The 13,425-nt window shown below is 43.1% G+C and overlaps 1 long non-coding RNA gene across 1 annotated transcript in view; it reads left to right on the top strand.

Annotated features, from left to right (window-relative positions):
• The first annotated feature begins 428 nt into the window (after nucleotides 1-428).
• LOC139158987 (uncharacterized) overlaps nucleotides 429-13,425 on the top strand; it is a 162,191-nt gene continuing 149,194 nt past the window's right edge. The window contains exon 1 of the long non-coding RNA XR_011557786.1: nucleotides 429-555. This is a non-coding gene — a long non-coding RNA (uncharacterized lncRNA). The remainder of the gene's footprint in view (nucleotides 556-13,425) is intronic.

The raw sequence follows: 13,425 nt of genomic DNA, 5'->3' as shown, positions 1-13,425 counted from the left end.
ATGACAAAATTCATACTATTATATTATCCTAACCTTTGTATTGTTTTAAACAAGTCAACATTAACAATCCTCTTGGGTATGATAAGTATAGTTGGAAGAAAAAGTTTAATTACACACAGTTATCCCCACTTGAAGCAACATTTTCTTACAAAATAACTTATCCTGTTAATCAAATTTAAATGGGTAACTTACATTTCACTTGTACATTTTATTTACTTGGAAAATATTGCTGCAGGCTTGATCAGAAGAGAAAGCCATGGTTCCTTGTCCTGAAAGTCTCTTCATCCCTCCCACCCCTTCCCCCAGTGCTTCCTATAGAGGAGGAGCTGTGATTGGTACAGCCTGCTGCCAATCAGATAGCTCTCTCAGTGCCTCCTTTCTGTGTAGAGGAGGAGCTGTGATTGGTTCAGCCTGCTGCCAATCAGGCAGCTGAGGGTTAGCAAGAGCAGAAAGAAAGAAAAAAAAGTCTCGTGTGGCCAGCCGTGAGGTTTCTTTCCGGCCTGCCTTTCACATGGAACTGTGGAGCTTTGGAAAATGCTGCCTGGCAGTTTTCAGGTCAGTGAAAGTCAGTGACTCTAATATAAGTCGAGGTTGGATTTTTCAGTACATTTTTAGTGCTGAAAATCTCGACTTATACTTGAATATATACGGTATATAGAGAGTTGGTCATCTTATTCTATGCTCCAGGGTGAAGCTATAGCAAGCTGTAGTGAGTCCTTGGAGAGGGGTGGCGTATAAATCTCATTATTTTATTATTATTATTATTATTATTATTATTATTATTATTATTATTATTATTATTATTATTAAAATCTAACCAGGATGCTTTAAAAAATGGAAGAACTATAAGAAAAAAGGACATAATCTGCCATTTTGGTCAATTTCATGTTTTTTAAAACCAATGGTCCATTTAAGACAGTGATCAAACATTAGCCAGGGAAGAATAATAATGCCCTCTCCATCCCCCGGAGGCCCTCCCAGAGCCTCTATTGAAGCCAAAAATCAGCTGACTGGCACACACATGTATGTTGGAGTTGAGCTAGCTTAACGGCTAACATGCCAGCAGATATGGCTCCACGTGCCATAATTTTGCCATCACTGCTCTAGAAGAAATCAAAGAATTAAGGCTTTCTGTATTTCTTGCTTCCATTTCATAGTCCCCAGACTGTTCATAGGAAAGAAACATTTTTAGTTTAAAAAATATTGCTGGTAGAGAATACATAGTCTCTACCAGCTTTTCCTAAAAGTTCTCGAAGACTAATGATAATAGTTTACATATATTGGTTATAAAAGCCCGTACAACCACAAGATGGCAGGAAAGAGACACACAATTCTGTTTGCACTTTGTCAAAATTTGGTTTTTTGCAGCTCAGACATATTAATGCTAGGCAAGTTAGCAGTTAACCCCCCCCCCAAAAAAAGTACCATACCTAAACCATAAAATTATTGTTTGACACCACATTCTTTCTATAGTCAGCTATTTTTTGAGACAGTCCCAGGGCTTTTCATTTCAGTGTGAAAAATCTAAGCAGAAACTCTTATAGCTACCTTGGAAATTAGAGCTGGCATTCAGGCCATTAGTATGTATATGGACAAGGTCTTCACCTATCTTTGATCAGTCTGTTCTTTGACAGTCATAATCCTATGCTCTTTTTTTTTTTGCTCCTTCAAGTTTGCCTGGAGAAATATACAGAGTTCTTTTAGAATAAAGAATTAAGAAGCTAGGTTCTCAATTCTTTATTCTAAATGTGATGTCTTGCTCTAAAAAAAAAGGGGTATCTCTGAAATATCTACCTGATTTTAGTTCATTGTCTTTTTTAAAAAAATCAGATCACTTAATTCTTAAGGTGCCAGATTTTAGGAATGCTTATTTATCAACTTAGGAACTTTGCAAATGCCAAAAATCATGCCTCTATTGGGTGGGGCAGGAGATGGGAGAATGAAAAAGGCAAGATGACATTTGTGATTTTGCAATCAAAGCATCACTAAACTTGACCTCCCCCCCCTCATACAAAGACACCCCTGCATCGAACTTGCACATTTTGCTATACGTATTTAGAAATATTTTCTACATTGCAGGATTTAGGTCACTCAACTCTATGCTCCTTGTTTCTCAAAAGACGTTTGTAGTTCACTTCCAGATCTTATATGCCAATACATTCCCAGAATGCAAGAGAAAGAGTTCTGTGTTTTTGTGATTCTGGAGTAGCAATGGATCTCTTTCCCCCTTCAACTGAATGTGGGAGATTTTGAGTCTGGGAAGCCCATGTGAACATCATCACCTCCCTAAGATCAGCATTTAATAAGTTTCCCTGAACAGCAGCCTATAATATTACAATCTGAAACATCTGTGCAGTAGACGAAATGAACCATAATTTGATGGTATGTGTTAGATTTGTGTATAAATGAAGAGGTGAGTCACAGGAACAGTTCAACAACAATATTGTCTATTAGCTGGAGCTAATATGGACTGCTGGCAGGCTGCAGGGAAGCCACTTTTAAGGGCTTCCCTGAAACCTGCTAGCCACTGACAGGAGTTTATTTCTCCCACCACTATATTAGCAAATCAGTGGCAGCTAAGCAAATAATCACTAGGTCCATTTGTATGTAACAGCATATTGACATTGTTTCATGGAAGTCAATAGAGTTGTGCTGAATAGCTCAGAAGATGTCCCCAAAATGGATCCCCTCTAGGCAAAGAAAATGCTTGTGGCTATTTTGCCCAAAGAGATTTCTTGTAGCATAAAAATCTGAAAAAAATAGACAATGTAAGTCACATCCCTTAACTTATTAAAACCCATGTTCGTGTAAATGTAAAGCAAACTAACTTGCAGAGTACAAATTGGATTCCTGTCTCCTGTCAGTTCCAATGGCTGCACTTGCTTTATATGTTACATCTTTTCTTTGCGAGTAATGCTGGCATCACATGGGTTCATCTTGCTGTCATACTGAGCCATGCCTAATGGACCTAAGTCCCTGAGCACCTTCTCAAAAATGACTGGAATAGGAAAGTTGGCTGGGCACGAATCTTGTTTCTCCAGGTAATCTGCCCTACTATTAATTTTTAAAGAACAAGTTTGGACCACTAGATGTCTAGTATCTTCCAGACTTGGAGGGGGAAAAACATTGCAGAGAGATCTTATCATGCATATGCTCTAGGTCATACTGTCAATGCAACAATTTCTCTGCATTTTTAATGGACGCATTTCTGAATTCAGTATATCGAAGCAGAAAGAGGACAGATTGTGCCTGGGGTGGGTATAATACCTCCCCTTAAGGTAGGTTTGTGCTTACCTTTCTTTAGAAGAGATATATTAATTTCAGCACACATTGTTTATTTATTTATTTGAATTATATATAGAGTTGGTCATCTTATCATTCTACGCCCCAGGGTAAAGCTGTAGCAAGATTAAAATCTAACAAGGGTGCTTTTAAAAAATAGTAGAACTATAAGAAAAAATGACATGATCTGCCATTTTGGTCAATTTCATGTTTTTTTAAAATCAATGGTCCATTTCTGAAAGTGATCAAACATCACTTAGTTGTGAATGGGAATATTTCTTTGTTTAGAATTATACATTCTCCAATGCACTGCTGCGGAGAGTCCAACGTGGGTGATACTTCAGCCTGATTGGTTAGGGACTGAGTTAAATTAGAATATTAATTAGCTCCACCCTGTAGACCCTCCCTTGTAGCTCAGTTTAAAAAACTCAGTCGTAGTGATAGGGACTAGAGTTTATTTCTGTTAAGGTTTTTTCTAATTAATAAATATTGTCTGAAATAAAATAACTTGTACCTTTGTCTCTTCTCCCCTTTCTACAGGAACCAGAAGAGGAACAGATGGAATCAGGATTCTACCCTCCGTGGGTAAATCCTGCAACGAGATACCTCCCAGAGGCTTTTTGCCCTCTGTGGGCATAGCCCTGAGGTATGGCTCTCCCTAGGCAGGGTTCCTGTCCTCCGTGGACAGATCCCTTGCTAATGCCTAGTGGTCGAGGAAAGAGCCAGAAATGGACTCGGGGTCCCTAGCCTCCGTGGCCAAACCTCTAAAGAGCCTGGAGGGGCGACGGTACAGTGCCCCAGCGGCACCCTCCCCTCCTCTACTCCCCTGCATCAGCTCCAAAGAGACAGCGAACGCTGAGGAGTCAAGCGGCAGGGAGAGAAGCAAGCGCCGAGAAACCACCGTTTTCGGCGGCAAGGCGCTATTTATAGCCCCGCCGCACAGCTGATGAGCGCAAAAGCCGGAAAACCGCCGATTCGGCGGCGGCGCGCACAGCAGGAGCCCGACGCCCAGCTGAGAGCTGCAGAGGCGTCGGAGGCTAGAGAGGGCTAGCAAGGGGAGTGAGAGCCGGTAAGCCCCACAGAAGAGTTGAGGTTGTAACCCGCTCTCAGGGGAGCCCGGGAGGAGCGCGACGGTTGCGCCCGCCATTTTTGGGCAGGAACCGGAAGTCAAGGGTGAACACGCCCACGACGAACAGGGCAGCGCCATCTTGGGTGAGACTGCATTTTATCTCACCCAGAAACGGCAGAGAGTCCTCTCTACATCGATCCAAGTAGCAGCTTCTTTCAAATAACCTGTGAGTACCGGGATGGCTGAACAAGCATCCATTAACCCTACTGAAGCCCTGACCGGGAGTGAGGCACAAAAATCAAGTGCCAAATCACACCCCTAACCCTCACGTGGTGGCTCTCATCCGCCCTCATCCGGGGTTCCCCCTTCCTGAAGCAGGAGGAGGTGGTCATTACCACAGACGCAAGCCTCACGGGTTGGGGAGCCCACTCCGAGACCCAGGTCGCACAGGGACTGTGGACCCCAGCGGACCTGACAGACGTCAACATAAACCTGCTGGAGTTGAGGGCAGTTTTTCTGGCCCTATTGGCCTTCCGGACAGAGTGTCAGGACAACCATATCCTGATACTCATGGACAATGTGGCCACCCGTTCCCATATAAATCACCAAGGGGGAACGAGGTCAGGAAGGCTTATGCAACAGGCAGACATCCTGATGGCATGGGCAGAGACCAACCTGCTATCGATCAGGGCAGAACACATCTCGGGAGTCAGCAACACGCAAGCAGACTGGCTCAGCAGGACCACTCAACCCATCTGAGTGGAGTCTGGGACAGGAGGCATTCCAAGTGGTGACGGACAGATTCGGCACACCACTGGTGGACCTATTCGCCACACCGGACAATACCCACCTGAGTCGCTTCTTCTCCCGCTTTCCTGCGCCAGGGGCCGAGAGGGTCAACGCCCTCAGGAGCCCATGGCCGGACGGCCTGCTATACGCCTTCCCACCGATATGCCTGATCCACAAGACAATTGCCAAATTAATCAGAGAGGGGGCCGAGGTCCTGCTTATAGCACCATACTGGCCGCGCCGCCCGTGGTTCGCGGACCTAATGGACCTATCGATATCACCACCATGGCGGATTCCGCTCAACCTGGTCTCCCTCAGCCAGGGGTCAGTATACCATCCAGACCCCCACTGGTGGCAACTTGCTGCGTGGCACTTGAGGGGGACAGAATGAAGGCGGCGTCACTATCACAGGATGTAATTTCCACCATCCAAGCGGCCCGCAGACCGTCCACCACCAGGATCTACCAGGCCACCTGGGCAGCATTCCATTAATTCTGCGCAAACCAAGAGGTGGAACCACAATCTGCATCGATACAACACATTTTGTCATTCTTACAATTTGGACTGGACAAGGGGCTTGCCCCTAACACCCTATGAAGGCAAGTAGCAGCCATCTCCACACTAATTAAGCTAGACAACTGGAGATCCATCTCGCACCACCCATGGGTGAGAGACTTCCTGAGGGGAGCATCAAATCTCCGCCCTCAAGCGGTGCACAGATTCCACTCATGGGATCTCCCACTAGTACTAAACGCGTTAACCGCTCCACCGTTTGAGCCACTATGCACCATTTCCTTTCGGTTGCTGTCACTTAAAACAGCCTTTTTAGTGGCTATCACATCAGCTAGAAGGGTGTCTGAACTTGCGGCCCTATCGGTCAGATCAGACTTATGCATCTTTCACCAGAATCGGGTGGTCCTGCGGCTTGACCCGACATTCTTACCAAAGGCGAATACACTATTCCATAGGTCTAACGACATCGTCATTCCGGATTTCTGCGCGCAGGAGAGTCATCCACTCGAACTGCGCTGGCATAAACTGGACATACGCAGGGCCGTCAAAATCTACATTCGGCGGACGGCGCCGTTCCGCAAGACGGAGGCCTTGTTTGTATCCTTTGGACTTCCCACACAGGGGACCAGAGTATCCCCGACAACGCTTAGTCGCTGGATAACATCATGCATCGCTACAGCATACACTTCCCAAGGAAGGACTGTACCAGGCAACATTATGGCACACTCCACGAGGAGCGCTGCAACTTCAGCGGCGTGGGCCACCCAGGCACCTCTGGAAGACATCTGCCGAGCAGCAACGTGGGCCACTCCTGACACGTTCATTAGACATTACAAACTGGACTCATTTGCATCTGCAGAAGCGGCCTTTGGCCGTAGGGTATTACAGAGGGGGGGGGGTGTCGCATACGCCCCTGGTCCAGTCGTCTCCCACCCTGTTGTCTTAGTCTTGGGCATATCCCACGTTGGACTCTCCGCAGCAGTGCATTGGAGAAGGACCGTTGAACTTACCTGAATGGTCTTCTTGATGCACTGCGAGGAGAGTCCAAACCCAACCCAACCTTGGGGCCCAGGGGCTCAGTTACAGTTCTAGTTAAGTTAATAAAGTTCTGTTGATTTCACTACTCCTTCATTTTTATTGACTGAGCTACAAGGGAGGGTCTACAGGGTGGAGCTAATTAATATTCTAATTTAACTCAGTCCCTAACCAATCAGGCTGAAGTATCACCCACGTTGGACTCTCCTCGCAGTGCATCGAGAAGACCGTTCAGGTAAGTTCAACGGTCCACCTACGTCATAATCTTTTCTTTTATGAACACTGAGAGCATCTGCACCAATGACAAATTCCTTGTGCGTCCAATCACACATGGCCAATAAAGAATTCTATTCTATTCTATTCTATTCTATTCTAAGGTCATAGAAGAGCAAGTGCAATGTTTGCACATAGCAAATTAAGCATATCATACCATATTCAGAACCACATATAGTTACCACATTTTTTTATGTATAAGACACACCTTTTTCCTTATACTCTGAATGTAGCTCCCCCCCCCCCGCCCTGCCCCAGCCCTAACTAGCTGCTAAGGATCTTCCCAGCTCTTACCTTACAGGCTCTTTCATTGTTTCCTTCTGTGAATAATGTTTTCCAAGCACTAAGTCTTGCAGGGTTTTTTCCATTACTCTAACTTGATCAGAAGAAGTTTCTTTCCTGCCCTAACCAAGTGCTAACAATGTTCCCAGCTTTTACAGGCTTGCAAGCTTTTTCATTGTTACTCTCTGAGAAGAAGAATGTTTTTCAAACCCTGTCTTTGTAGGGTTGTTTTTTCATTGCTTTACTTGCTCCAGATGTTTCTTTCCAGCCCTAACCAGGTGCTAATGATGTTCCCAGTTCTTACTGGCTTGCAAGCTCTTTCATTGTTACTCTCGGCAAAGAAGAATGTTTTCCAAGCCCTAAGTCTTTGCAGGATTTTTTTTCCATTGCTCTACTTGCTCCGACTGTTTCTTTCCAGGTGATAATGATGTTCCCAGTTCTTATTGGATTGGAAGCTCTTTCATTGTTACTGTCTCAGAATAAAGTTTTTTTAAAGCCCTTAACCAGGGGATAAAACAATGTGCTGAAGCTGACCAGACTAAGGACGCTAGCCAGATGAATACCTGGTAAGCAGATTCTTTTCCCTATTTTTCTCCCCAAAAACTAGGGTGCGTCTTATACTCTGGTGCGTCTTATACTCCGAAAAATATGGTTATATTCTGAAACTTATAACAATTCATTATAGTCTTCATTTCATATTTTACCTGGCTGTCTTCAAGAGTTTTAAGAGAAGCATATTGACTTTATATACTCATTCAAGAGCAAGAGTAATGCACATGGTGGATTTTTTCCCCTTCACATATCCGATTAGGAAAGGTAAATTACACACCAGATTATATAAAATATTTTGACGAGCTACAATAAAGAATGTGGAGTAAATACATTCAAATAACAGAATGCAAAAACAGATTTTCGCCTTGGTTTTAAACAGTAAATGGTTCTGCCTTTGAACAGTTCAGCTGTATTTTGTTTGTTATTCAGTGCTGATATTTTACTCTATCTTGCTGTGATGATAAACAAGCCAACTAATAGGCGAAAAACCCACAAATTAGAAGCTTGCTTATCAGCAAAGAAGAACTTATTCCAAGAGATGTGAATATAATGAATATCAGTAAAAACTGCATTCTCATCATGGAAAACAGTACAACCTCCACCAGTTTGATTTGTAATTTTATTTGTTCTCCTCCTAAAAATAGCTCCTTTAATTCCAGAATCCATTCAAAACCTGCTGTGTGCACAATCACATTAGTGTCTCTATTTTTCCAAGCGTATTGAAATTTCCATACATAGCTGACATAAGTATAGTAGATAATGATGAATTAGTAGTCCTGGTAGCCCAAAGGCAGAGTTGATCTCTACTTTCCATACCTTATTATTCTCCCTGGTAGCTAGTGCATTGCAAAAGCAAATGTCAAGGAAGGAGGATGGAGAAAATAAAACACACCTAACTGCAGATAAGGGGTAATAATTCTCCAATTCAAAGATCAAGGAAGTGACCCAGTTTATATTATTGCTTGCTTCTTTCAAGATGAACCAATATTCAGTAAAGGAGAATACTTGTAGCTCAGGGTTGAAATGAGGGGTTCTTGGTGCTCTGAGCTTTGGTTTTTTTTGGCTGATGTTTCATTATCAACCTAATTAACAACATCAATGCTAGTAAGGAGTGGGACTTGCTCTCAGTTTATATTTTAGTGGCTTGCCCTGTCACAGTTGCTGCGGATGGTCTCATAGGCTCTTTGATGGGAGTGGTTTTAGAGGTTCTTAGAGGTTCATCATTCATATTTGCCCTTCATATAATTTCATCTCCATTCTTGTAACGACTAAGTGTTATGTGTGTTATTTTCAAACATTTATATCTATGTTTGTGGTATTACAGTGGTACCTCTATCTACAAACGCCTCTACTTACAAACTTTTCTAGATAAGAACCGGGTGCTCAAGATTTTTTGGCCTCTTCTCAAGAACCATTTTCCACTTATAAACCAGAGCCTCCAAAACTGTAACCGGAAAAGGCAGGGAAAAGTCTCCGGGGGGGCTCTCTAGAAATCTCCTGGGAGGAAATAGGGCCGGAAAAGGCAGGAAGAAGCCTCTGTGGGGCCTCTCTAGGAATCTCCTGGAAGGAAACAAGGCTTCCACCCTCCTTTTCCCCAATCGCACACATTATTTGCTTTTACATTGATTCCTATGGCAAAAATTGCTTCTTCTTACAAACTTTTCTACTTAAGAACCTGGTCACGGAATGAATTAAGTTCGTAAGTAGAGGTACCACTGTATATTGGATTATTTCTTTTTGCTACGGTCCTTGCCCTTATTTATAGGTGAATCTTGCCAGTGTTCTTTAAAACGTTTCCCTTTCTGTTAAACGTTATTGCTCAAATTACTGTATTTTCTCACAAAATGGTTCTATTAAGCTGAGCACTTGATCTATGCTCTCCCTTCTGAGTGAAGAAGGCTTGAGAGTCACATTCATATAAAAAATGACACAATGGCATTATCTTCCCTTCATTATACCCATATGCCTGAATCTCTTTACTCGGTTACTTTATTTGAGAAAACTGACCACCTTCATAAAAACAGTGTTCAACATTAACAGCAGCAAGAACATCAAAAACAGAAAATAACATTACTGTCAAAGTTGTAGTTGGGGTCTTTGGCCTGCCACACTTGATGCTATTCTCAGCTGTGGGAATTTGGGAAGGGTAGTTGCACGAGGGATGTCTGCATGTAGCCATAACAAATTTCTTCTGGATTGTCAAGGTCATCCTTTGTCTTTGCACTTCTGCACTGGCATAGAAGGAGATGGGAGTTGCTGCCAAGTTGGCAGATGAAGATTGATCAACATGATGGATTTGGGGTGGGTGGGGACAAGGGCCTGAACTTTCAACTGGGTGGAGAAACCATTGGGATATCAGATTTGGGTTTCACCCAGATGAGCCAACATGTCTCTGTTACTAAATTTGAACTTTGAGGAAGCAATTGCCTCGAACTCTGATTTGATTATAGATGCTAATTGGAACCCTGACAATTGCAAGTCCCAGAAGAAAAACATCGAACTAACATATAAAGAATCTTGTAAGGGGCTTTCCATGGCCACCTTCTACCTTAGAGCTGTCAAGCTCCCAGCCTGCAGGCCAGATGGTCACTCAATGGCCACATTCATCCCTGGCTTAGAAAAGGGGGAAATGGCCCTGATACATCATGTGACATCACCATGATGACATGAGTTTCACACCTCTTCTCAGCAGTGAAATCTACTTACCTTTCCTACCAGTTTGGAAATGCATGCTTCGCCTACTCGCTTTACTCGCATGTGCTTTTTCATCCCTGCTCTGCCACAGGTGGATTCTGCTGATTTGCCTCCTCCAGGGCCATGTGGGCATATTTTATGGGCCCATGCATTTCCAATGCTAAAAAATCCATTTTTTTGGAAGCTGAAAACAAAACAGCGACTGCATGCACAATGCTGGAAACTCAGCTTCTGCACATGCTCAGAGGAAAAAAATTTCAAAAAAATCCCTCCCCCAAAAGAGATGGTGATGCATAGATTGGAACCAACCAAACCGGGTGCGTGACATCATTGTGATGTTACTAACGGGTTACTACCAGTTCAGGTGAACTGGTTTGAATTGGGAGAAAGCCACCTCTGCGCTCTCCTAACGTGTTTCCTTTTTCGCCCTCTGCGCATGCACAGAATGCTTTGCACATACGCAAAGGGTTAAAAAAAAGAGAATGGTGGTGTCTGTGTGGGTGGGCAGAGCCAAGCACTGCCACCACTACTGGTTCTCCAAACTACCTGTGGCCGTCGCTACCGGTACGCCCAAAGCGGGCAGAACAAGTAGCATTTAACCGTTGCCCCTGCTCTAACCCATCCTAACACGTAAGGAAAACATCATAGAGAAGTCCTTTACCCACCACCTTCCTGTATGACTGTAGTGGCACAATCCTACACAAGAATGTAAGTTTTAAATCTCAGGTTTCAGAAGCCTACTGACTCTACCATCCTTGCCCTTGCACCCTTGTCCTTCCTCTGGATAGGCACTTGGTAATTCTTGCTGATACCACCTGTCTTCTATAAGCTGCCTGCACTGGCTTCTTCCCTATAACCCCACTGTTTCCCAAAACTGCAACCTTTTTTGACTAAGAGAATAAATGGGACAGCATTGGGGAATAAGAAATGTTTATAATGAAGCCCCTAGCTTTGTAGCATAAAGATATGTTACAAATGGTCTTAGTTATTCATTCAATTTGGCAGATTAAACCAAACTTTATTATTTGAAATAGCCCTTCAAAATATATGGTATGGTTTTTCATAAACCATACCATATTCCAGAAATACATGCCATCCTCTCACCAGGCACTATCATTAATGATCTCAGCAAAAGATGTGGCTTTCAAATTATTTTTGAAGAAATTAATGGCAAGAAAAGTAAAACTTTAACAATCGAGGGGGATGTTTGCCCAGGTTCGCCTGGTGCACCAGTTGCGGCCCTATTTGGACCAGGACTCATTGCTCACAGTCACTCATGCCCTCATCACCTCGAGGCTCGACTACTGTAACGCTCCCTACATGCGGCTACCTTTGAAAAGTGTTCGGAAACTTCAGATCGTGCAGAATGCAGCTGCGAGAGCAGTCATGGGCTTTCCCCAAAATGCCCATGTTACACCAACACTCCGCAGTCTGTATTGGTTGCCGATCAATTTCCGGTCACAATTCAAAGTGTTGGTTATGACCTATAAAGCCCTTCATGGCATCTGACCAGAATATCTCCGAGACCACCTTCTGCTGCCCGAATCCCAGCGACCGATTAGGTCCCACAGAGTCGGCCTTCTCCGGGTCCCGTCAACTAAACAATGTCGGTTGGCGGGCCCCAGGGGAAGAGCCTTCTCTGTGGCGGCCCCGACTCTCTGGAACCAGCTCCCCCCAAAGATTAGAACTGCCCCCACCCTCCTTGCCTTTCGTAAACTCCTAAAAACCCACCTTTGTTGTCAGGCATGGGGGAATTGAGACTTCTCCCCCAGGCCTATATAGTTTCTGCATGGTATGTTTGTAGGTATGTCTGCTTAAAAATGGGGTTTTCTTAACTACTTTAAATTTTAAAATGTAAATTATTAGATTTGTTATAAATTGTTTTATTATGTTGTGAGCCGCCCCGAGTCTACGGAAAGGGGCGGCATACAAATCTAATAAATAAATAAATAAATAAATATAGAATGCCCTTCTTATACAGAGAAGTAGGAATAAAAATAAGATTTCTAACAGATACAGATGATGTAAAATCTTAAAGCAACATCAAAATAAAGCAGTTAGCTATTCCTTAAAGATAACTTGAATTCCATAGCAAAGTCATCTGCTTCTTTATACCTCCTTTATACCTTCTTTATACCGTTATACCTCCATAGGATTCTTGGGTTCATTCCAATCAAAAGCAAGGTGTAATCTACTTGCTTTCCTAATTCGGGCACAGAAATGTTTCGCTCTACCCTGTTTCCCCGATAGTAAGACACCCCCGATTGTAAGACGTTTCAGTTTTTTTAGCTGTCAGTGCCCCTTTAACAATATAAGACATACCCCGAAAGTAAGACATAGTGGGGCTTTTGGGGATAAAAAGAAAGTAAGACACTGTCTTACTTTCGGGGAAACACGGTATATTCTTCCTTTGCCTTTTAAAATATTTTTAAAAGTATGCACATTTTATCTATCAAGGATGGGAGAAATTGAGGAAATCTGAGTATACATATGCTTTAAAAATGATGTATATTCAACTCAGAATAGCTGGCATTTAGACAAACAGGAAAAGTTAAATACTGTGAATGCTGGGTTAGCTTTCTACCCACTTTTCCCCATTTTCTTGTTGGAGAGTAGGAGTGTATACCAGGATGGCTTCTATTTTGCCTCTGAATGATTTGGAACCTTATTTTAGCAAGATTCTACAAGCTTTGGAGCTGTAGATCATAATCTCTATGATTCATTATGCTAATTGCAGCAGTTGTTCTATAGCAGCACTTCTCAACCTTACTAATTATCAGATGGATAGACTTTAACCACAGAATTCTGAGAAACAAAGACCACAAATTTGAGAATTGCAAAATGTGGAGAAAGATTGATCTATAATAAAAATAGTAAAAGCAGCAGTAAAAATAAAATGATTATAATGCAGCAAACTGATTTAACACATGCTCTGT

Source organism: Erythrolamprus reginae, chromosome 2 (genome assembly GCF_031021105.1).
Source record: "Erythrolamprus reginae isolate rEryReg1 chromosome 2, rEryReg1.hap1, whole genome shotgun sequence".
Taxonomy (NCBI): domain Eukaryota; kingdom Metazoa; phylum Chordata; class Lepidosauria; order Squamata; family Dipsadidae; genus Erythrolamprus; species Erythrolamprus reginae.
Note: the sequence above shows the minus strand (reverse complement) of the source record. Positions and strands in the feature narration are given on the sequence as shown.